We start from the raw sequence: 8,409 nt of genomic DNA, 5'->3' as shown, positions 1-8,409 counted from the left end.
GCAGAAGAGAAGGTACAGTCTGCATGAGATCGTCAGTAGTAACTGTACCAAGGGCATTTCTGTAGGCTTGGGGAGCCCCATGATAATAAATACACATACATGTCTGATAAAGTGGCCTACTGCAGGAAAAAACATGGGCACCCCAGCTATAAATGCCTCATCTTCAAGTCTGCCACAACAAGATATTATTGAAGTGTGCCTATAAAAAAAAAAAAAAAGGTCTGTTTTCCTTTATTTATTTAATCGAATTGATCCAAAATATTGTATTCGTTCATTTTTATAAAAATATCTTTTAAAGGTACGGCCACATGCTGCAGAAATGCTGCAGAAAAGTCCACAGCATTTCGGCAGCAGATTTTGGTTTGGATTTGCTGCTAATATTTTAAAGATAGTAAAGTCAATGGAAGATTGGAAGATTTATCAGAACCCGTGGAATTTCTGCAGCAACAACTGCAACACCTGCAGAGTTATTATGGATGCTGACTTTCTCATTAAAATTTATGTTGTAAGTCCAAAAAAAATCTGAAGCGGAGCTGACCCACCCAGCAAATGTACAGCAGTGAGCTCTTGGTAATGAATACAGTACACTATTGTACATTCACCAGGCCTTTTATATCTCACAACATTCCCCAAGGGTTTCCCAGGGTTTTATAATATTAGTCTAAAATTCCCATCTGAGCCTAGGCACTGATGAGACTAGTTTCCAATACTAGGGATCCCCCCTTAAAGGGGTACCCCGGTGGAAAACTTTTTTTTTTAATCAACTGGTGCCAGAAAGTTAAACAGATTTGTAAATTACTTCTATTAAAAAATCTTAATCCTTCCAGTACTTACTAGCTGCTGAATACTACAGAGGAAATTATTTTCTTTTTGGAACACAGAGCTCTCTGCTGACATCATGAGCACAGTGCTCTCTGCTGACATCTCTGTCCATTTTAAGAACTGTCAAGAGTAGGAGAAAATCCCCATAGCAAACATATGCTGCTCTGGACAGTTCCTTAAATGGACAGAGATGTCAGCAGAGAGCAATGTGGTCACGATGTCAGCAGAGAGCACTGTGTTCCAAAGAGAAAAGAATTTCCTCTGTAGTATTCAGCAGCTAATAAGTACTGGAAGAATTAATTTTAATAGAAGTCATTTTCAAATCTGTTTACGTTTCTGGCACCAGTTGATTTAAAAAAAAAAGTTTTCCAACGGAGTACCCCTTTAAAATTTAACTTTTATTATTTCTTCTTCTTATATTCTTTTACCCTAGGTGCTCATGTATACAATTATATAGTATTAAAACTACGTAGGGGACCGAGACCTTTGTTTTGTGGTTATGATAAGTATCCATTTCAGAATTGGGGATTGTTGCAATGTTAGTTTGCTGAGCGCTCGTTAGTATTGCCGACCATAGGGGTTTAATGAGCCTGCCCCTCACATTAGTCGGCCTCAGTCATTGACAACAATATCTCCCTTATATGGTCTGTCCCTATGCGATTAAAATCTCACATGCGTAAACGCATGTGAGATTTTAACCGCATAGGGACAGACCAGAAAAGTTTCTGAAGTGGATACTTATCATAACCACAAAACAAAAGGTTTTGAAAACCTATGTAGTTTTAATACTATATCATTGTATATATGAGCACCTAGGGTAAAAGATTTTAAGAACCTTAGTATAGGGAACTAGTCCCATCTGTGCCTAGGCTCAGATGGGAATTTGAGACTAACATTCACCAGGAGTGGCCAATGTGGTGAGCGGCAATGCTCAGAGTACAATATACGTATCATTACTCATGTAGGCTCGTCTGTATCACACCTGCTTAATGTTGCCCCACTAGGATCTGTTTGCCGAAGGCCACACCTGTACAATCAGGGATATTTTATAAGGCTTTGTAGTTTATTATATTATTTATTTATTTAAATTTAGTATTCTGGTTTCATAGGGTCAGCGCAGAGGGATTTTTTTTTTCCCTTGAAGGGATATTCTCTTCTTGTAGGTCATTTAACTGGAGAAAGATGCATTTTTCTCTGAAAAGATAAATTACAGAGTTTCTTAAATTTGCTTGTACTATTTATTCATACAAATGTTTTCATTAAATTCATTTTATATGTTAAATACAGATACATTTGTTTTATATTCAGTTGTTTTCTTTAATAAGTGGACATTTATACAATGTTTGCCAAAACGATGGTAACCATTTAAGTGTATTTTTCACTGTATATAACACATGTTTACAATATATATAATTATATATATATATATATATATATGTATATATATATATATATATATATATATATATATATATATATATATATAACCAAAGAATAAGTTGGCCAGCACTATTAATTCCAAACTATTGTAAAGACCTGGCTTACAGGTGCAAGCTGCTGGGCTAAATATACAGCAACAGGAGAATACAGCAGCACACTGCTAGCACACAGATATAGATAAAACATGAGTATATAGATAAAACATGAGTATATAGATAGAACATGAAAAGCTATACAGCTGTAGTGCAATAAATGAAAATGTGAAACTATGAAATTATGAGGTACTTCGCTTGCAAATTTGACAGCCAAATAGCGTGGACCGTCCCACCACGGTAAGGTGACCTCATTCTAAGACGGACCCTACACTATGAATATGCCTCTGTGTGAACAGTACAGCAGGCATTGCAAGGTCTGAAACATCCAAGGCACCTTATATACACCTAATAGAGGTGGGTGGAGTGCAAGAGCCAACATGGAGGTAACCACTCCCCTGTATGTGTAATACAACCAAAGAATAAGTTGGCCAGCACTATTGATTCCAAACTATGCCTACTGTACTGTTCACACAGAGGCATAATTTCATAGTTTCATATTTTCATTTATTGCACTACAGCTGTATAGCTTTTCATGTTCTATCTATATACTCATGTTTTATCTATATACTTATGTTTTATCTATATCTTTGTGCTAGCAGTGTGCTGCTGTACTCTCCTGTTGCTGTATATTTAGCCCAGCAGCTTGCACCTGTAAGCCAGGTCTTTACAATAGTTTGTAATCAATAGTGCTGGCCAACTTATTCTTTGGTTGTATTACACATACGGGGGAGTGGCTACCTCCATGTTGGCTCTGGCAACCCACCCACCTCTATTAGGTGTATATAAGGTGCCTTGGATGTTTCAGACCTTGCAATGCCTGCTGTACTGTTCACACAGAGGCATATTCATAGTGTAGGGTCCGTCCCAGAATGAGGTCACCTTACCGTGGTGGGACGTTCCACGCTATTCGTCCGCCAAATTTGCAAGCTAAGTACCTCATAATTTCATAGTTTCATATTTTCATTTATTGCACTACAGCTGTATAGCTTTTCATGTTCTATCTATATACTCATGTTTTATCTATATACCGTATTTTTCATCCTATAGGACGCACTGGCATATAAGACGCACACAATTTTTAGGGGCAAAATAAAAAAAAATAAAGATTTTGAACCCAATAGTGGTCTTCAACCTGCGGACCTCCAGATGTTGCAAAACTACAACTCCCAGATTGAAGTCCGCAGATTGAAGACCACTGCAGGAGGAGGTAATACTCACGTGTCCCCGCCGCTCCGGACCCGTCACCGCTGCCCTGGATCTCTGCTGCCACCAGGGTATCCTCGCTCTCCGTCGCCGCCATCACGTCGTTACGCACGCCGACGCACGCACACCGACGCACGTACGTGACGATGTGATGACGAGGAAGGAGAGCGCCGGCATACAGGGGATCCCTGAACAGAGAAGACACTGAGGAGGCAGGTAAGGTCCCTCCCGGTGTCCTGTAAGCACTAACCCGGCTATTGAGTCGGGCTGTTCAGGACCGCCGCGGTGAAATCGCGGCGGTCCCGAACAGCCCGACTGAACAGCCGGGTTAGTGTCACTTTCCCTTCAGACGCGGCAGTCAGCTTTGATCGCCGCGTCTGAACGGTGAATACAGGGCATCACCGCGATCGGTGATGTCCTGTATTAGCCGCGGGTCCCGGCCGTTGATGGCCGCAGGGACCGCCACGATAGGGGTGTATTCGCCGTATAAGATGCACTGACTTTTCCCCCCCAGTTTTGGGGAAGAAAAAGTGCGTCTTATACGGCAAAAAATACGGTACTCATGTTTTATCTATATATTTGTGCTAGCAGTGTGCTGCTGTATTCTCCTGTTGCTGTGTGTGTGTATATATATATATATATATATATATATATATACCAGGAAACATCCTTCAGAGATAATTTATGAGGCGATAACAGCCCTGCATGTCTCATTGTGCTGATACAGGAACTGCAAAATCTAAGTGCTGGAACTATGTGTGACTTTACACACTGTCATTGTGGAGCAGAATCGTCTCGACTTAATAAGGTGTAAGGAATTATTATTTAACTATTTAAATGACAATATGTAATAGAGATAAATATATGTAGTCCAAATTTAATAGTTTTAGTTGTTAGAAATTTCCAGGGTGGAAGCTGTTGGCAGCAACACATCAGTCACTGCAGAATAAATGCTTATAGTATTCCATGTTACCCATTTCCAGTTGCTTATATAAAACCAACATATCCAGCAATGTAGAGATTGTTAACACCCTGTCTCCAATGGGGCTTACCATTTAATTTCTCCATCTTACCTTCTAGGATTAGTTCACATTTAATAATACTTCAGTAGGAATAATACTTCAATAGGAAAACAAAGGGCATCCACACAAAAGTGCGGAGAAGATCCAGATTTCATGTAGATTGTTGTCTATATTGAGAGGTTTCGGGGATACGTGGCTGCAGGGCAGCAATGCAGACCACTTAATGAGACCAAGAGTTACTTTCATGAAAAATACAATACAGTTGTTCCTTATTCCAGTATTTCAGCCTCCATTGTCTGATATGCAACAAACACATATCTTTTGGTGTAACACTGAAGAGGCAAATATGGGCATAAAGTCTTAGGCGGCATTTACTAAAGTCTGTGCCAGGCCCAGAACAGAGAAAATTCACACAAAGTATTTGTGCAAGACTTTGTGACTTTTTGCCTATTCTGCACAACGTTAACCAAGTGGGTGTGATTGGGCACTGAGGGGGCACATGTCAGCCAGCTGCAATGACTTTACTACAATTAACACCTACTAAGAATAAATTGTAGTGGAAATCTACACCAGCTCAGAGCTGGCATAGGTTTCCATTAGAAGTTTGCAATAAGTAGTGGGGCAGATACAAGTGAAGACTGCATGACTTTATGACGTTTATGGTCTGTTAAGGTCTGTTCACACAAGTATGCATCAATAACGGACAATGTGATGCGTTCAAAAAGGCCTCCAAAAAAAAAAAAAAAAAAAAAAATATATATATATATATATATATATATATATATATATATATATATATATATAAAACCACAATGTTTTAAGCTCCCATTGAAAATTCGCTATGAGAAAGTACCATGTTAGGCCAGGTTTACATTATCACTCCACTGAGAGTGCCGACTTAGTCATGCACAATGCTTCTGTCTCCAGGTTTCAATTCAATATGGAGGTCCTGTATCTCGGAACGCTGATGCGCAGGCGCGAGAATTGGACCTATTACGGCAGATATTGAGTCCAGGTGGCCGGTCTGCCCACACTCAAGATGCTGCGGGAATCCCCTTTGAGTGTATGCACATGCGCAAGGATGCCAGGTCACCGCCCCACTGCCGCGCGCCCCGGAAGTGCACCTGTCGCGGCTTACTCATCAGTTTAATAACATACATGCACTGGAATAGGAGGAATCGGCGGCATATTTTACTTTTTTATTTTTTCACTTGTGGATGGATCTGCCTTCACCTGACCCGACATGAAGGTATTAACGATTGCCACGCCACACTGCATGTAATGTACACTTCTAATTGTGTGTAACACTGAATTTTGATTTGTTGTAGTGTGTACAAATTTCCTTGAAGTATTATAGGTCCCCTTAAAACGATTGTTGTGCATGGGATCATTACTGCAACCTATTCAGTTTATTTGTGTATCTATGCAAATGTGATTAACGCCCACAGGATGTGACGTCACCATACTCGCTATATTTAAATTGTTCACATTGTATCACACTCTGCTTGATGATGGCCACGGGAGGTGGCCGAAACGTCGCTGTATGGTTTGGTGTAAATAAAGCCACCATTCACTTTACTCCTGGGGTGCTGCTGTGTTTCTACTTTGCTGTTATTAAGAGGGACCCGGGGCCAGGATCCAACCACAGCTTGCACCCACCTACCTGCTCTATCTGCTTTGTTATATATATATATAAGCACAATGTTTTAAGCTCTTATTGAAAAGTTGCTATGAAAAAGTAACATGTCAGGCCAGGTTTACATTATCACTCCACTGCGAGTGACGGCTTACTCATGCACAATCTCCATAAATGGCAATACAATTTTTTTTATGCAGAATCTGGAATTTGTAGAATTTCAGTAGTGTGAACGGTGCAGCAGAATCCTATTGAGAACAATGTAGGGTGCATCATTCTGCACAATGATGTTTTCTAATAAATATTTGCAAGCATTTCCTTACAAGATGTTATGGGCTCCCTTTCTTTATATCATTGTTCTTACATCTTCAAAAGTTTTGCACGCCATTGATCTTCTTGTATCCAGTTCCACCATTAACACTCTCCATAAGTTACCATGACAACTCATCCTTGCTTGTTTTCGGAGGTGATATTAAGGATGACCTATTTTGGGCTCATATTGTCATATGCATCATGAAGTATATAAGTATAGACATATATATTTTACTTTGATAAAGCCTTGAAAGCGATGTATCAAAGCCAACAGAAAATTAATGAATATATAGATGTGCAGATATTTTGTACAGATAGAATGATTACATGGTTGTACTGTGATAATGACCCAGTTTTAATGGCATTTTGCCAAGTAAAGTGAACTACTTGGAAAAGTTTTCCCATTTACGACACTAATTTACAGGAAGCCATATCTATTTTTCCGACAGAAAGAACTTTTATTTTAATTCTAAAGATAAAATTCTCCAGCAGAGAAGACGTTATCTAGCAGCAAAGGGAATTGTATGTGACATTTAGAGTATAGCACAGCTCTCCCTTTCTTCAGCCGTACAGGAGATAAGAATAACATATATGGCTCAATGGTATGCAGCATCAACAATATTGTATTTTAGAAATACTTGAAAACATCTTTATTCTGCATAGGACACCATGAGTCTTCATTTATTTTTATACTTATTTCATTTTTTTGCTGCGGCTCGAAGAATCAATTTCTCTGTGGTTCCTGTATTCTAAGAACACAATAAGCCGGGAATGTCTGAGGCAGAGATAGAAGGGGGAAACATTTTATTTTGTACTCTATGTGTGAAATGCTTTTTTTCTGGTTTCCCAGAGGCTTCAATAAAGTGTATTGTCATACACCAATATAGCCTTTGTCATGTCCATTGCAGCCAATGATAAAATAACTTTTTTACCAAATTTTAAATTCTCTGAAAATTTTTAAACATTTTTTTCAAATATAGGGGAAGATTTATCATAACCTGTGCAGTGGAAAAGTTGACGAGTTACCACTGCAACCAATCAGATTGCTGCATTTATTTTTAAAAAGACCTCGGCAAAAATAAAGAAAGCAATCTGGTTGCTATGGGCAACTGATCAACTTTTCCTCTTCCTCTTAGAGCAGAGGTGTACACATTTTGTTCTGGTCTGAGTGCCTTGTTGTTAGACTGTGCCACTCCATTGGCCTCAGTAAAACCTAAGGCTGCTTAAAGCCTTAAAGGTGTACTCATCCCCTAGACATCTTATCCCCTATCCAAAGGATAGGGGATAATATGTCTGACCGTGGGGGGTCCCGCCGCTGGGGACCCCTGCAATCTCCCTGCTGCACCTGGCATTCATTTAGAGCATAGGGTGCAGTGCCAGAGGCTCATGAAATCACGGCCATGCCCCGTTCTTGATGTCACGGCCACACACCCTCAATGCAAGTCTATGGGAAGGGGCGTGGCCATCATGTCCACTCCCATAGACTTGCACTGAGGGGGCGCGGCCATGATGCAACGAGCTGGGCATGGCCGTGATGTCATGAGCCTCCACCCTGCATAGCCAGTCATCTGGCAAGGAGTGAAGTTGGCTCTGCCACCCGTTTTAGGGTGAGTAACACTTGCTAAGAAGGGAATTAATATTGCGAGAGTAGGGCCTTACAGGGGAAGTGTTTACCCCCACCGGTTACAATGGACCATACCTTGTGTGCAGTGTGCAGTCTGTGCAGTGTTATAGCCCCTAGCGGGGGCTATAACATTGCAAAAAAAGTGTGAAAAAAAGGTAATAAAGATCATTTAACCGCTTCCCTAATAAAAGTAAAAATCACCCCCTTTATCCCATTTAAAAAAAAAAATGTGTACATAAAAATAAAAATAAACAT

The sequence above is a fragment of the Hyla sarda genome, chromosome 3, assembly GCF_029499605.1.
Source record: "Hyla sarda isolate aHylSar1 chromosome 3, aHylSar1.hap1, whole genome shotgun sequence".
Classification (NCBI taxonomy): domain Eukaryota; kingdom Metazoa; phylum Chordata; class Amphibia; order Anura; family Hylidae; genus Hyla; species Hyla sarda.
This window is presented reverse-complemented; position numbering follows the sequence as displayed.